At 42.3% G+C, this 16929-nt stretch overlaps 1 protein-coding gene across 2 annotated transcripts in view; it reads right to left on the reverse strand.

Annotated features, from left to right (window-relative positions):
* The window catches only part of LOC105279025, a 78451-nt gene that overhangs the window by 35357 nt on the left and 26165 nt on the right, over positions 1-16929 (reverse strand). The gene's annotated exons all lie outside the window — the stretch shown is intronic.

The raw sequence follows: 16929 nt of genomic DNA on the forward strand, positions 1-16929 counted from the left end.
GAGCGCTGTCTCTCAATTAACGCGACAAACTTAATTAAACGTCAGAATGTCGATTCGTCCTCTCGCGCGTCCGAGTCGGTATTGAATGCAGTTTTACATAGTCCATTTGCTAGACATGCCGGATCGCCGACATTTACCAGTTCCCTCTCTCTCACTTTCTATCTCTATTTCTCTTGATATTGAATGGTTTCCATTAAAAACGTAACCCCGTTCTCTCCTGATAATAAATATCACGTTACACCGCGGGGGAGAGCGCACAAAGGCTACCTTGCGCTAACTGCAATGCGAATTTAATCAATTCCGCAGAAATTAAAAAAAAATATAACAAGCTCGATAATAAACACTGTTTCGCATCGACGATCGGTCCGTGATTGGAATTGTGATTTGGATGACATTTTGAAAAATCGCTCGCTCGCGTGCAAAATGACGGAAATCGGCGAAAATGTTTTTAAATCGGTCGCTTTTTAAGCGCGCTCTGTGTCAGATAAGCGTCCGCAATCGAATAAAACTTTCGAATGAGCTTTCACGACGTAATAAAATACGTAATAGGGTCCGCCCTTTTGCGCCGCACAATGGCGGCAATAAATTCACGTTACAGATTCAGTTTTTCACTTTTCTGATGCTGTTCCGATTGATGGAGAAATTTTGAAATTGAAATGTTCCGATGTAGCGAGATTCCCGGTCGCTCGGCCGTGCAGCAATTCCAATGAATTTTTACGACGTTGTTATAATGCGATACGGCCTCGACACGGAACGCTACCGAATCCTTATCGAACGTGATGTCGTCTGCAAACCAGATCCCGTACTCGGTCGTCTGCGAGACAAACGATACGTCTCGACGGCTGAAAGCGATCTTTGGACGCAGTCGCCTCGCGACGTGTTCTTCCATTCGTGGGCATTTTTATGCCGCAGGCGAGCCGCGCTTCCGGACGCGACAGCAAGTTTTGCTTTTGTTGGTCCTCGCGCAGAGGAAGAGATCCAGACTGGAAACATCCGCGTGTTCTACCGAGAGAAATGCTGCTGTAGGTATAAAGCCACGACGTCCGACAGGCTAGATTGCAGAAAATGAAGAGACATAATCCGCGACGTGAAGACGCGTCGTAATTTCACGGTTTTATGATTTTTGTAAGATTGCTTCATGCAACACTCTTTATTATAATTGCACGAGCAACATGGAACTGCGCGGATTCAACGCGAACGAACATGATCAAAAGACGACATTTCTAAAGCGCACGTGAAACGCTCATTGTTACGCGCTTTTCTCGAGTGTACGACAATGTTCAAACGTGCGTGAAAATTAAAGAGCTGTTTTTAACCCGGCGCAACATAATCCGCTCGGATTCCCAAATAAAAGCGTGACGTGCGATGCATTCGGCGGTGAAATGTAACGTTGAACGGAGATACGAATATACGTACGGGTCCGCCGAAGGGCCTGAAAGCCGGAAATCATGCAGCAGTACGTGACGACCTCGCGCGTGAAATGTTACCAGCGTGAAAACCGTCAGCGGTTTTAATCGCGCCATCGTCAGCTGAGGAGCCTCGAGGAGCAGCGAGAAGATTGTGCGATCTTCGACTACCGTGAGAAATGCAGTCCTCGCTAACGATACGTCGATTTGGAAGATGTCACGATCGTTCCTCCTATTACTTGATAAAATACTAACAACATTCTTTCACCGACCAACATAATCTCGAACGCAAATTAATCCTTCTCCCATCGCTCGTCGATCCAATTTCGTCCATCCGCACCGATCTGTGCGGAGATTAAGTAAATTCGATCGCATTATTGTCTAAACCGAAAGAGAAAAAGAGAGAGAGAGAAAGAAAAGTATACCTCCCCTACGTCTCTCTCCTAGTAGTCGGTCTAGACTTCTTTAAAAGCTCTTCCAGCCGAACGTTCACGACGTACGTAATCGCCTCCTCTCTTCGTTCTTCCCTTTGGCCTCTCTCATCTCATTGTTTTTCGTCGGGCTCGACCGGAGCCGCAACGCGCGCCTAATGCGGCGAGCGCGCAACGCGCCCACGCGTGCGACGATTTTTCGGGGCTCTTACCCTCATGCATGTGGGGATGCCCCGGGTATCTTGGCTTTTATGCGCGTCCGGCCGCCCACTGCTCATCGTTAGCGAGCGTAATGTTTCTCGACGAGCGCGCTGAACTGAGAGAGCCCGTCGTGCACTCCCACCTGAAACGCTGCGGCTACGCTCGAAGTTGCGAAAATGAAAAAAAAAAAACAGTCGTGTGTTTTGTATAAAGTAATATGAGTATAAGTGCGTGTATGGGCTGCACCGGATGACCACGGACAAGTAACGCAAATTTCAAGATGTATCAATTTCCTGGTAAACAGATGCCGTATCCTGGATTGGCCGCGTATCTAGAACGGCGATCGAAATGTGCAGTGAGATGCGGTAAACAAGATCATGTATGAGGACTTATAAATTTCCGTGTTTTGCTGAAATTCGGTCTCCCGATGTGAGCGTGGTATGTAAATTGAGTTCGCGCGCAATTACGGCTGCTCAAAAGTCGAGGCAATGCCGAAGGACGCGGCCTGTAATAACGCGTTATCCACGATAGTGAGCATATTAAATGCACACGCAGCTGCGAATTAATCGGAACGCGCTGCTCGATGTAACTGCGATTGCATTCGTTAATTACGAGCCGAGAACGCAAGCGGGCGAACGATGCGCGTGTACAAAGTACCCGGGCGAGATTGCAATTTAATCTCGTACAAACTATAATATGTATGTCCGCGTTGCTCAATGCAGCGCACAATGCTTGCTTTTAATTAATATCAATTTTCGGAACCAGGAGAAGGAGAAAGAACGAGAACGCCCGTCGCAGGATAAATCACGTTTCGCGTACCGTGAAAATTATAAATAATAGACAACACATAGAGCGACATAATAAATTTCTTCTTCGCGCCACGGCAACATAAAAACGGAGAAAGACAAAGGGACAGAGAAACCGTGGATTCAATGTGCGTATACAAAAGATACGCCCTCGTATACAGGAAGTTATTGCAAAACTGCGGAAAGTCGATTCGCTGGAGGATTTTCCGTCGCATGTGCGTTGCGTGTTCTAAGCATCTGATCAAACGATTATTACGCGTATCACTTTGATTCGCTGGATCGGTGATGCAGCGGCGGCGGAACGTTTCGATACCGCTGAAACCATAAAGCCCGAGGGATTCCCATAACGCGTATTGACGAGAAAAGCGCTTCCATCCGATAGAGCACGCGTATCGCGAACAATGCGCGCCGTGCACGAGAATCTCTTAACGTGAAAACGTGCGTTTGCGTGCGGTATTCTCGCGACTGACTACTACACGATATGTGCTACGATTTAATGCCGCGTTATCTACACTACTCGCGACAATCGCGCAGATTTCGCCAATTCTTGTTTGAGCTGTAACGAGATACCGGACTCGCTTCGGGCGAGCAAGCAAACTCAAAGCGAGAAAAATACCGCGCGATACGCTCTTTAGTTCCGCTTGGCAATAAAACCTCGTTAATGTTAAGGCCGCTTGACATTAACCGAGAAACGGAGGGTTTCGCTTCGTTTTCATCCCTGACATTTAACTCGCCTCGAAAATTTCTGATCTCTTCGCTCAATAGGATGTTGAACGCGAGAATAATGTATAAATCGAGACGACCGGAAGAAGCTTTACTAATGAAATAGAAAATAATACTGCGATTAAGACGAGCTCGTGTATCCGCGTGTACACACGTAAGCGCAGATTTATCAATTTAAGTAATCACCGTCGCGATATTACTTCGATCTACAATTTCTCGACTCGTTTGAGAAAGACGCGGAAAGACGAGGAAGGCTGCTCTCTGCATCTCGTCATCGTCATAATGAACCAACCAGTAGGTGGTGTTGATCGAGCAACGACGACGACGACCGGCGTCGCAATTGCAACGCGAGGCAACAAGCACTCGCAAATAACGCCTTTCCGGCTCCTGCCATCCCCGTTCACCCCGATAACACGCCCGGTATCGGACTAGGGGGAAAGTCTCAATCCTCGCAGGCAATTAAAACTTGCGCCCGGAGTTTGAGCTTCGACGAAATTGTCCTCGGCGAGAGCGAGAGAGAGAGAGAGAGAGAGAGGAGCGCGCAAAAGACAGAACACACAGAAGCGCGAGATAGAGAAACCGTATCTTCTTTTTTCGAGTGTTATCGGACGCGAAATTTTCCACGATCGCTCGCCTCCTCTCGGACGCGAGTATCGTGTGACAGCTCCAGACAGCGCGATCAGCGATTCGCGAAAAACGCAGTTACCGTGATTTCCGATCCGTTGGAATTCGATATCGGTCCTCCCTCTCCCCTACCTCCTAATCTCTTAATGACTAACGACACAAAAATCTTCGACACCTCCGGCGTCGACGCGTCAATCCCTGCTTCTCTTAATCCGACATCCAACACCGGTAATGCGGCGCGTGCGATTTCAATCCTCTCTCCCTGTATCTGACACTTCGCGCAGCTCGCGTTGCGCAAGGCACGCTGATTTTCCGAAGAAGTTGACAGAATTGAAATATTTCGTGGAATCTATGAATCGATGAAGAATCCAAATACCTTTGTTCGCCGGTATTTCAGATATCAGAACATATCAGATATCGAACGTTGCAAGTGCAACGCGGAAAGAAGCTTCCGCGAATAAAATAGAATCAAATAAAATCGCTACGCAGAAAGCTACTATAAAATAAATGTTACGTAGAACATACTCGCGATACCCCGATTTTCAGTATTTCCTGTATTGACCGCGTTATTCACTTTCGAGCACATACCCTGCACTCGATATCACCCGCTCCGATACCGATAATTCAGTGGATGTCCAAGGTAAAATCGATCCACTCGGCAACGAGGCTAATGCACGTCCGTATTACGGACGTGCATTTCGACATTTTCGACAAGCGGCGCTGTGAAACGTAGCTCATCATGGAAATGAATTCGCGGTACATACAGAGATAGAGACAGAGACAGAGAGAGAGAGAGAGAGAGAGAGAGAGAGAGAGAGACGTTTATTGGCGCCCTGGGACAAGTCCCCTCAAGCGCTTGACCAACTTAAATACATTCATAATAATGAGAAACATGCAAGATCACAAATATTATAAAAGTGATACAGCCAAAAAAAAGAAAGAAAATACAAATCAACGACGCAATACATAAAAAAAAATAATAATAATGAAGCAAATAAAATAAGTGAAAATAGAATACAAAGTATAATATAATAATAATAATATAGCAAAGAGAGAGAGAGAGAGAGAGTGTGTGTGCACGGTGGATTATTACACGGAGGTAATTTCACCCGTGGGTAAAATGAGAAGTGCACAAAAGCACGTGCGTCTGTTGAATGCGAGGAAGCATACGCTGCCGCCATCACTGCTGTTGCTACTGATGCTGCAGCATCAATTGCATCGCGTTCGCACAATACGCTGCTTTTTAGCGAACCCTTGTCAAAAATCGTTATTCAGGTAGTCTTACTAACCTGTGCGTTTCATTGCAGTGTTATCCAGCAATTTCCATTTATTACGGGACACGGATTTCATGAGAGAAAGAGAGAGAGAAGAGATATTTGTGACATCCGGCTTGCACGCGGCCGAAGCTCATTATCCCCGAGATCGAGATCTCTTTCTGAGAGATCGAGAATTAAACATTCATGCAGCTATATATCAACGCGAATCAAAGGCTTTAGCTTTATCCTTAACAAAATAGAAAATAATAAAAAAAATAAAAAAGTCAGAAAAGTCGAGGACGAAAATTCCTGATTACGTTTTCCTTTCAAAAGTGCTTGAGTGGAGATGCGAGATTCGCATAAAACGTTATTTTACAATCCATCAATAAAACTTATTAATAGATCCTCTCTTTGTAATAAAACGTCAATTCGAAGAAGACTCGACTTTATCACGTACCATCTCTGATATCGATAGGTATTTCAGGTACAAATGGAGAACTCGAGAGAGAAGCGATGGCACAGCACAGGAAGAGTCAGGACAACGTTGCGGTAGGACGTGGAAGCGAGAGAGAGAGAGAAAGAGGAAGAAAGAGAGAAGGAGGTTGCGGTAGGACCTCGACCTGTTGCACACAAGAAGAGAAAACATTCTCAATCGTCACGAAGACAAATTATTCACGGAGCGGATGTGCATTGGGTAAATCACGATGAAATCTCGCGATAGAAACATCTCGTTTCATAACGCCGAGAGCTAATCGTGCACTGAAAAACTGCCACTTCTTGATATTGCGGCGAATAATTTTGATAAAAGTGTGTCAGAAAAAATTCAATCGTGCGCAATGTCAACAGATCTAGTTTAATGAAAATCCATAAAGAGCGGAAAAGTCGGGAAATCAACGAGTGAAATTATACCAGATTTACTTTGCTTAACGCAGACAAAAAATTCCATATTTTTGCATTCTCATAGAAGGCGGATGGAACAAACCACTGAGAGATAAACGACACGCATGCATGTGCATGATTAAAATGTTATATATATTCTCGTAACGATCATCTCCGTCTTTTATATTAGGAGTGTGATTTAGTTTTGAGGGTTTTGCAACAGATGGCTGTAGTGTCAGTTTGTTCCAATAGCTGTTTCCGATAACTGTTCTTTCTTACAGTCTTGACATTATCCATCACATTTAGTAGCATTATAGCAATAGATGCAATAACAGTCGTGTTTATATCATCGTAAAAATGCAACTTCCGAAACAGCGTTTTCGACATGCGTTGCTTTTGTTTTTTAATCAAAAGAAAACTGCAGCTGAGGGTTAGAGAATTCTTGTGGAAACTTATGGTGATTCTGCCCCATCAACTAAGACGTGTGAATACTGGTTTAGACGCTTTAAAAGTGGTGATACTGATGTGAAGGACAAAGAACGCTCGGGACAACCAAGAAAGCTTGAAAATGCAGATTTCCAAGCATTATTGCACGAAAATCCAACAGAATCCACTTCAGAACTTGCCAGAGCATTAAATGTTGATCGTGCAACAGTTACGAAACATTTACATGAAATGGGAAAAATTCAGAAAGAAGGGAAATGGGTTCGACATGAATTATCGGAAAGTGCCATTGCGAACCGGTTGAACATTTGCATTTCGTTGATCGCCAGGCAAAAAAAGAAGAGTCTTTTGTCTCGGATCGTTACTGGGGATGAAAAGTGGATCTATTTTGATAATCCGAAACGCAGAAAATCATGGGTGGATCCAGGCGAACCATCAACATCCACTCCGAGACGCAATATTGACGGTTCAAAAGTAATGCTCCGTATTTGGTGGGATAGTGTACTATGAGCTGTTAAATCCGCACGAGACTGTCACGGCTGATCGTTATCGACTGTTAGAGCTTGAATGGCAAGTCTTACCGCACCCCGCGTATTCTCCGGACATTGCTCCGTGCGATTATTATTTGTTGCAACACGCTTTAGAGGATACACACTTTCATAATTTGGAAGAAGTGCGAAAATTCGTCGACGAATGGATCAACTGAAAAGAAGAGTGATTTTATCGCGGTGGAATCGATCTCTTGCCAGAAAGATGGGAAAAAGTGATAGAAAACGAAGGAAAATATTTTGATTAAGGTATTCATTCATTATCATATTTAAATACATGCGTTTTTGAGCAAAAAAACCCTCAAAACTAAATCACACCCCTAATAAATTCTTTGTAATCCTGTACGGATTCTATAAAACTGCCTATAAAATTTCCTGTACTCGACGTGCTTATTTCTCTCACGATTTATATTGACAATCGAACGCGCGAAAATTCGAGTATTCTCGGCGGCGACAGTCATTCTCGAACGAGAGCTCGCTGTCGATGTATGGCTCGACGTTTTAATTGCGTTTGTTATATACATGTATGCCGTGCGTCAACTTTGACAGGTACAAATTCCGCGATCGACTTTACGCAACCGCTCGATCACGATGCAGACGGGACAAAGTCACACGCGCATACAAGTGCAAATGCAAGTGCCGCGCAAAAAGGAGTCGCAACACCGTTGCGAGACTATTTCAAGATGCAAATTGCAAGCGATTACAAACAAGCAACCGCCATACTAGTACATCAAAGTGCATGCGAAACAACACGCAATCATCCATCAGACTGCCGATGCCGTTGCGGCGCGAAGATTGTGCCTTATCGTCGGAAAGCCGAGAGCTGGCGGAACGATAGCCAAACGGATGTGTGTGGTACGAATTAATACACACACGCACACATGATATAAAAATATACTTTTTTATTTCAGTTCTGCGCTCAATCACGAATCACGAATTACGGTTCTCTCAGTGTACCGAGTCTCGCGTTTCCACTCCGACAAATCATCCGTTTTACACTCAATTTCGCTCGCTGCGTTTTCAGAACGCCACGTTAAACAGGACCTCTCATGTTTTCCGTGAAAACGAAGAATTTCGACGATTTTGAAACTATTTAATTTCCGGGAAAACATTTCTCCACGCGCCAGCGTGCAAGGGCACGAATAATACTTCCTGCAGTTACACCTGCAGTTGCTGCTGCTGTTTCGCGTCACATAAAATTTCCCGCCACCGTTACGTCCATACGTGCGATACGGTCGCGTTTATCGTAGCGTTTTTGTTTTTCTTCTCTTCTCCATCATCGGTAAAGCCGATTGACGCAATCGCGATACTCCGCTATGAACGCAACCGAGACTGCACTGTCCTAGGTAAAGGGTAGAGCGCAATCATGATCGTAGTGGGAAACGGATGCGTCATTCGGAGCCGCGCGAGCTTGTGTGCGTGTCCACTTGAGAGTTTCGATTCTCACACTGATTTTTCCTGATAAGGAAAATCGCAGATAAAGACTGCATCAACCAACCATGGCTGTCGCCTCAACGAGTCTTTTAATTAAAAGTATATTTCAGAAAATTGCAGAAAATTGACAATAAAAAAAGAATCTATTATTACATTCGGTATCTGGATATCGATATCATATCTGGATAGATATCAATATCGAACGTCTTATCTCCGTGCAGTTTTAGATCCGTCTCTCTTTCTTTATCTATCCTTCAGTCGCTGAGCGATTGACTCCGCGAGATTTCTCGAGCAATTTCAATTCCGACGAGCTGAGAGATTCTGGTCCATCATCTTTGCTCTTGCATCACGTTCAACGCACGATAATGCGACGTTATTTTGAGGAATTCAAAATGCATGTTGTACTAAACGCCATTGTATCGTGAGGAGAATGCATTACGGCCGATCGTTCTGGTATCTCGCGAGCAATTTTTAATTGCACATCGACGATGCGTCCGTCTGAAAATATCGCGACTGCATTTGCGTTTCGCGTTCACGCTCGCGTGTTCGCGCTCGGTAGATAAACGCCAATTTGCCGATTGACGACGACGATCAGACGACGACTATTAAGGTCACAATAATGCACGCGAGAGTGCAAGAAAAAAAGAGGAAAAATAAGAGAGAGGAAGACGGGACTACGTGATTTTCATCCGCGAGTTTGATTGAATTTCTACGATGCGGTCACTGTCTGATGCGTGTCCGCAAACGCGCAATAATAAACGCACAACGAAATTCTCGTCGATTTGTGCATGCGTGCTCGTAAGCGCTATTACATATTACGACGCCATGACGATTGCGAGCGGGCGAGCGAGCGAAAAGACGACGGCCACTCGGCGCGGCGCATTTTCGCGAGAGATACTTGGCGAACTAAAATACGAAACGCTGACACGACGAGACTGAAAATAATGCAGCGGCCTTGCCGAGGTCTCAATCGTGACCTTGCACAACTTCACTGCCGCGGAATAACCGCGAGCGTGATGGATATAGGCGCTATCAAACGTTCCACTCTGCCAGGAAGCTGAGAGCATCGAAGACGTTGGCCCATAATGTCATGGCTATATATTCAATGCTAGAAGCAGCTGTCCAGTCTCGCATCTCGCAAGTTTCGTGCTGCGAAACTGAAACGCGGAATCAAACGACGACATTTACCGCTAAACGCGACGATGACTTTTATCGATAACTGCCATCACTTTTATTGATATAAAACGATGTATTGCGGCAACAGTGCAGTTCAGTTAAACTGCTTTAAAAGTTAAAATTAAGATTCTCATTCTAATTTTCAATCAGGTTTTCCGCGTATGATAAAATAATAATGAACTTAATAAATAATAAACTTCATCAAGTTTTTTTTTCAGCAGATTTGCATGAATGAGTACAGCGTAAATTGCACTGAGAGTGATTAACTCGACTGAGTCTCTAAATCAGTAGCGAGAATTTACAAGAGTAGTCATACAAGAGATCTCTCTTTCTCTCGCGACTGTAAAGGCAATTAATAAAAATGCCTCAGTTGTTTCTCAAGATGCAGGCTTATCAGCAGAGGCAGTGCCTGCAAAACAGTATTACGTATTTACGAGACGATGCACTATGATACTGCGAGCAGTAGTTAAGTAATGAGTTTACATTGCCTAAGGTCTAACTATAAAGCCGAGATTGAGTTGTTTCGCCCCGGTGACATTTGATGCTACGACGAGCTACGGAGACGCGCCCACGCTAATGTCGCGTTCGACACATCAAAATCGTATGGTGTCTTGCAAATGCACTGCACTTCGCCGTCCTCAATACTCGCGAAAATACGAGCTTTCATCAAAGTAAAAAAAAAGGAAAGAAGAGAGAAATCCAGATAACAGTGAAATAAAAATTTCCTTCTGTCCCACGGAAATCGAGTCAATTATCTGCGTATGCGGCGTAGAAGGAAAGAGATGACAGCGATCGCGCGCGGAGAGGAGACAGTAGATCGCGCGAGGTGCGCTCAAGCAGAATGCAATATAATGTTGAGAGATTTTTTTCGAGATATCGGAGGGCACATAAAAGTCCAATTACGAGAAATCGGAAAAGTCTCCAGTGCATTAGACTGAAAGTACTTTGTAACTAGAAATGACTCCCGCGATGATTTTAATTTCGAGATTTTTATGTTCTGCACCTCTGCGATATTTGTATTTTCAAAAATATATGTGCCCAAGTGAAATATGTTTTACCGTCGTTGTGTTATGTACGGCTGTATCTCTTCGGGTTTCTCTACAAAATATACGATTTAGTTTTTTCTTTTCTGCAAGATTAAGCATTTTTTTCGCTACTGGCTTGTCCTCGACCGTGCAGGAATGCACACTGTGAATTGACGAAAATAGTGTATGATGGCATTCAGCAAATATTTACTTGGGCTGCGAGAAATTATGTTCAAGGATACCCGTACATTGACAGATTGTAATACACGGACTAAATAACGATTCCGGAATGAATCAATAGAAGCAAAGAGAAGGAAATCTCGTACGTGATTTTTCTCAGTCGAGTTAAACGAGGAACATTTATATTCTTGTGAAAATGTGCGAGTTTCAAATCGAAAACTTGGAGATTCAATTACTGAATATTGTTAAAATAATCTCATGATAAATAATATAAATAAATGTAATATAAAAATGCATTATTGCCTGTACAATCCAGCTTTTTTGCGAGTCTTTTAAATTCCGATATAATTTATTAATAATTTTCATCTCTTAATTGACGATATCACATAATTATTATAACAATAAAAACTGTATAAAAGGAATTAATGCTAATGCTACGTTTACTAAACCGTTTTCAATAATCGTTTATAATAAATCGTCGATATGAAATTTATATTCAATTGTTCAAAGCGAGAGAGAACGGGAATTGTAAGTTTTACGTTCTCGTGGTTCCGTAAGTAATTAATTAAATAAATCAACATGTATTGGAAAATACTCGGTGTAACGAAAATACGGGAGAGAGAAAGAGAGAGGGAGAGAAGCATAATGAAGCTCGCGAACGAACAAGTTTCGACTCCGTTTACCATCCAACCATAACTGCTCGCTATATTAATTAAGCTAATTAAAATCTGGGAAATCCTGCCGTAGCCTTTCTAGACTTTTGTGTGTTTGCCATTTTCCAATGTGCCACGATTTTAATTTACCATCCGCATCATCAAGTCCATCGTACGATTTTTCTCACATAATTACGGTACATAAATGCCTTGCAAAATTCAAGGAAATATTCATTCGATGTGTTTAGACACTATCGAACAACTTTCAGACCCTCAACAATTCACAGAAATACGAGATTTTATTTGATACAAATAAGAATTGAATAAATTAATAATTAAACTTGTAACAGAAACTCAATTTGATGCTTATCAAATGAAGATGCTTAAGGCTGAGAGATCAGATAAATTGCGATACACAGCTGTAATATATTCGAAGAACCATATAGGATTCCAGAACATACGTTTCCAAATCCTGAAAGGGAGAATAGCAAATCAAGGACACCTCGTATATCCGTTTCCCCCTCAAAATGGAGAGAGAAAGACGAGACTTGGAGCAGGATATGATTGACGGTCCGTTGTGCGAGGCAAGAATTTTCTCGAGACCGGCAACTTCCTTTAATCCTTTAACGCAGCGCGAAGGTAAAAGGCGGTCAATGCGACAGGATTAATTAAAGTTGCTCTGAGATATTTTCCCGAGTTTCGCGATAATTGCGCTTCTTGATGCGGGAAGGAAAAAGGGACACGTGTTTGCCTCCGCGCAACGTCAAACCGAGAACGAATCGTGATTTACTATAAAGTGTTCACAAGTTATTCCGCCGTTTCAAGGTAACCATTTCAGCAGCAGATGGGAATTAATTTTGATTTTAAATGCGTATCATTAAGATGAATCATTCGCTTATCTCCTCATTTTTGTTAACGTAAATTATTTTTTTCGAATAACCTTCGTGTTTGTAGCAGAAGCATTCCAACAGTAAATTATAAAATCAAAGCAGTATTCTTCATTGCCACAATTTTCTTACACTCATAAGCTCGCGGATGCAAATAAAATTCCTCTTTGAATTAAATCCACCTGAGCGATGCAAATTCTCAATTATAACATATGATGAATTAAGTTATAATTGAGTCTAAACTAAAATTAATTGAAAATCGATTGCCTGATTCCGTCTTCGTGTTTTCTCTTTGCCTTTATACACATCGAAATTTCTCAAGAGATTATTTATATATTATATTATTATATTAAATATTGACACTGAAATCGCTCGAAATTAAAAAGATTATCTTATCTCGGTCGTAAGTAAGAATTTATTGACACCTGTGACGAAATGATTTCTGAAACGTCGAAAAACGCTCGCGGTTATCTTCAATCAACCTTCACCTCGTGCTAGTTCGAAGGTCTCTAGCAACAAATTTGACGAGTTCGAGCTTGACTAGCGGTTCCCAGCAATACAAACGAACCTGGACAATGACTGCCGACTGAGTATGAATGAAACGCAAAGGTGTGTGTGTGTGTGTGTGATGATCGGCGAACAAGACGGCCGTTCAAGGCTCGCGAACAATCTTTTATTTGCCCTTAACGTTAACCCTTTCGCTCTCAACCTTCGCCAATCATGGACACTTTTTCTTCATTCGTAATATGCAAATATGTACCCTGAGGCAAGATTTGACTCTTGTTTTTGCCGTTGGACCGTTTCGCGACCGAAATTATGGAAGCTATGGGAAATGAACCTGCTGAACGTTGTTTGTGACCTCAAAACATGCATATATTTAAAATTCCGTTGATACTTTTGCAATTATGATACATGTTAGGTTTCACGATTGAAAGATGTTCACGTAATTATTCATTGTATAATATATACTTTTAGATCAAGGTTTTCTGAAACCTTGAATGAATGCGTACAAGTAATTGCAACTCCCGAGGTAAAAGGAAAAAGATATATTTATCCTGCCTCGCATACGCGTTCTGCCTTCCGTCAAGAAATTTTTATTTCCTATATCGTTATTCTTGCCATCATCATTATCATCTTCAAACATTTTTACGATCTATTTTTATATTTCCTCTTTCTGAAAAACGTCAGATAGCTCCTGCATCGTTCATCATGCAACGGACTTCTTTACTGACCTGGTCAGATTGCAAACCGTCAGAGATAATGCAAGACCATCACGTAAGACAGCCGCAGCGTGTACTTAGCTCTTGCTGCACCGGTGTAAGTGTTACGTAACGAGAAATGAATATGCGATGTCAGGCCGAGTTGTCAAGGGCAGAACGAGAACGGGCCGCCGGTGTGTCTACCGAGTGAGATATATTCAAAGACTCTTCTCATTCTCTTTAGCCGAGAACCAGAACGTTATGCGTCCGTCCGTCCCACTGTCCAAGAGCACGCGGGATAGAGGTGTAACGTACAGGTGCTAATAATCCTCTCCACACTATTTTTTTTATTTTTTGAGTACCGGTCATTTGAGCCTGGCACGCTTGAATCACGTTGAACTCGATTCGAGTGCGGACACTCGATAACTCGGGATCGCTCAAAGGTTCTCCAGCTATGAAAAGCCTCGCGGAGTAAGATAGATCTTTATTCCTCCACGTGACCAACGCTGTCGATGCTTGATTAATTCAGGCAATCTGTGACGATTGTCTGGATGATTGAAGTCTCGTCCGAAAAGCGACGAGAAAATTTTGAATGCGAAATCACGAGCACTCGTGATACTTTTAGTGAGAGTATGAGGACAAATTGCGTAATGATGAATTACAATCGTAAGAATGATTTTAATACGTCGATCGAGGATGCAGCGACGTTTTACATTTACCAGATCAAGATGCACGTGATCGATATAGGCGGAACGAGCGAATGAGACGCAGGTGATCATACATGAACATCACAATCGAAATTATCGTCGACGCATACGAGAACGCGCATCGCGAATGCGGAGAAGTTCCAATTTGCAAACTAAAAAAAGCTACAAGCAGTCGTTTGCAAATATCACCGAGCGATGCGTGTCAAGCATCGCGATCAGTGCCATAAATTACAGATAAGTATGCGAATTGCCTCGGCAACATTGCAGCATCCGCGAGAAAGTGAATGGCGGACGCTGATATGAAAAACGGATCTAGAAGAGCTAATCACCTCGCTGTGATTGGCACACAGGCCGTTTTAATTTGTAACGCACCACAAGATAATGTATGACAATTTTAACGAACGACTCTTTAATTAATGTATTTATTACAGAAGGCGAGAGAAATAATTAAAATCTCGACAACCGGAAGGAATCCCATTTGCATTTATGAACTGTAATCAATTTGACTGATACGTTGATCTTCAGATTCATTAATTAGTAACCAAATTAAAATGTATGAATTTTGCGAGATCCTCGTCTTCGACGTTTATCAGATAAACGTTGCAAACTAACACAACATCAGCTATTACATAGTAGATATTTCTGGCGCTGTTAATCGCGGATTCACGTGATTCCATAATTATTCGCGGTCTTCCTCACAATCTTTCTAATCAATTCCCGTTGCAACCGTTCCGAGATCGCATATAACGACCACTTATTGAGCAAGTATCGCCAATATAGTACGCTCATACATATACAGATATAATAACAGCGCGTTTACGTATTTCGCAGACGTGACGTCAAAGATCTCGCAAAATATGTAATTGTTTCGGTCTCTCATTAAATTGCAACGGTTGCATGCGATTTTTGTACGCTCGTCTCGGCGAAGTCAAGAAATCTGATGTATTGTACGTTCGCCACGTGACTACTTTTAGTAATGTGATTCTGATCGTGCTATCTGATTGTGAAATGAATATTTATCGATTTGATGAGTCGATAAATTCAATTTTAATGTTTAAGTAGATTAAAATAGTAGCGTAAAGATTGTATCTGCATAATCTTATCTGTATATAAATATAATAAAACTGCTATTTTATTTATTCGTTATCTTTTTACTAAAATATTTCTTTCTCATTCGTATAAATCACTCTTCTACGAGCTGCAATATGAATTTTATAAACGTTGAAGTAACTTCAATTAGTAAGATAAAAAAATGAGTAAAAAAAATGTATAGCAGTGATTTTATAATTTCCTTATGTACGTGTCTAGTTTTTATATTCTTGTTTTCTTTAATATTTCCAAGCCTTAAGAGATACGATAAGAATGGTCATTTCTCGATATAAATTTTCGAATGTCTATTTAATAGCATTGTAAAACGAAGTCACACTCGAAAGCTGAAATGGAAGCTTTTAATCGCGGGCACGTTGTGGATACTCTCTAGAAGAAAATAAAATCAAGCTTCCGACATTATCTATACTTTGTCTTGCATTTATGTTAATTGCAAAACAGGAGGATTTAGTCGCAAGCGTTCCAGATAGGCTCAACGACAATAAAATCTTTGGCTTCGCACATTAAACACGTAGTCTCGCTTTTGTATAGATAACCGCCGATTTTACAGCAGTCGGCATTATCGTCACGTGTGACACGTGAGTTCTCATACTTTTTCATCGTATTTCTGCACGAAGTTTTCACTGATAAAGACGACCATGTCGTGATAACGCATCGCAATATATTTGCAACCATAAAAGGAGTTGCTATTAATAATACAATGACTTTAAATTGTCCCAAGAAGTATCGCACGTACAATATAATGAACTTCGTTCTCGATTCCAAATATCGATCAACGATTTAGTCGCGATCGTTCTCGATCGCGACTGAATCATCCGTATTGTCAGACTAATTCCAAATTGATCGGGAGACGCGCCATTGAAGTAATGATCCTGTGTGTGGGATTCTGAAGTATTCTGTATCCGGATTGGCGGATTCACGATTCACGGAGCGTATAATAATCGGCGCCGTGGGGTCGATAAGCAACCCATTATCGTTTGCTATATGCACACACCGGGACCGAAGGTGAAACAACGTCAATGAAACCGTATCGCTCGACTCGTCGCGCACTTATTTGCATGTCAAAAGAATCGCTAAGGAATAGTTAAATTGCGCGATTGAGTCTCGCATGGGCGGATTCGCATTATCGGAGCAACGATAAAGGGTCATCAGTTGACCGACCGGTCTACCGGACGATGAGGAGAGACATCTCTGCCGTGACCGATATCACGGTTATCCAGGGTCAATTCGGGATTAAACTCGG

The sequence above is a fragment of the Ooceraea biroi genome, chromosome 9 (assembly GCF_003672135.1).
Source record: "Ooceraea biroi isolate clonal line C1 chromosome 9, Obir_v5.4, whole genome shotgun sequence".
Lineage (NCBI taxonomy): Eukaryota > Metazoa > Arthropoda > Insecta > Hymenoptera > Formicidae > Ooceraea > Ooceraea biroi.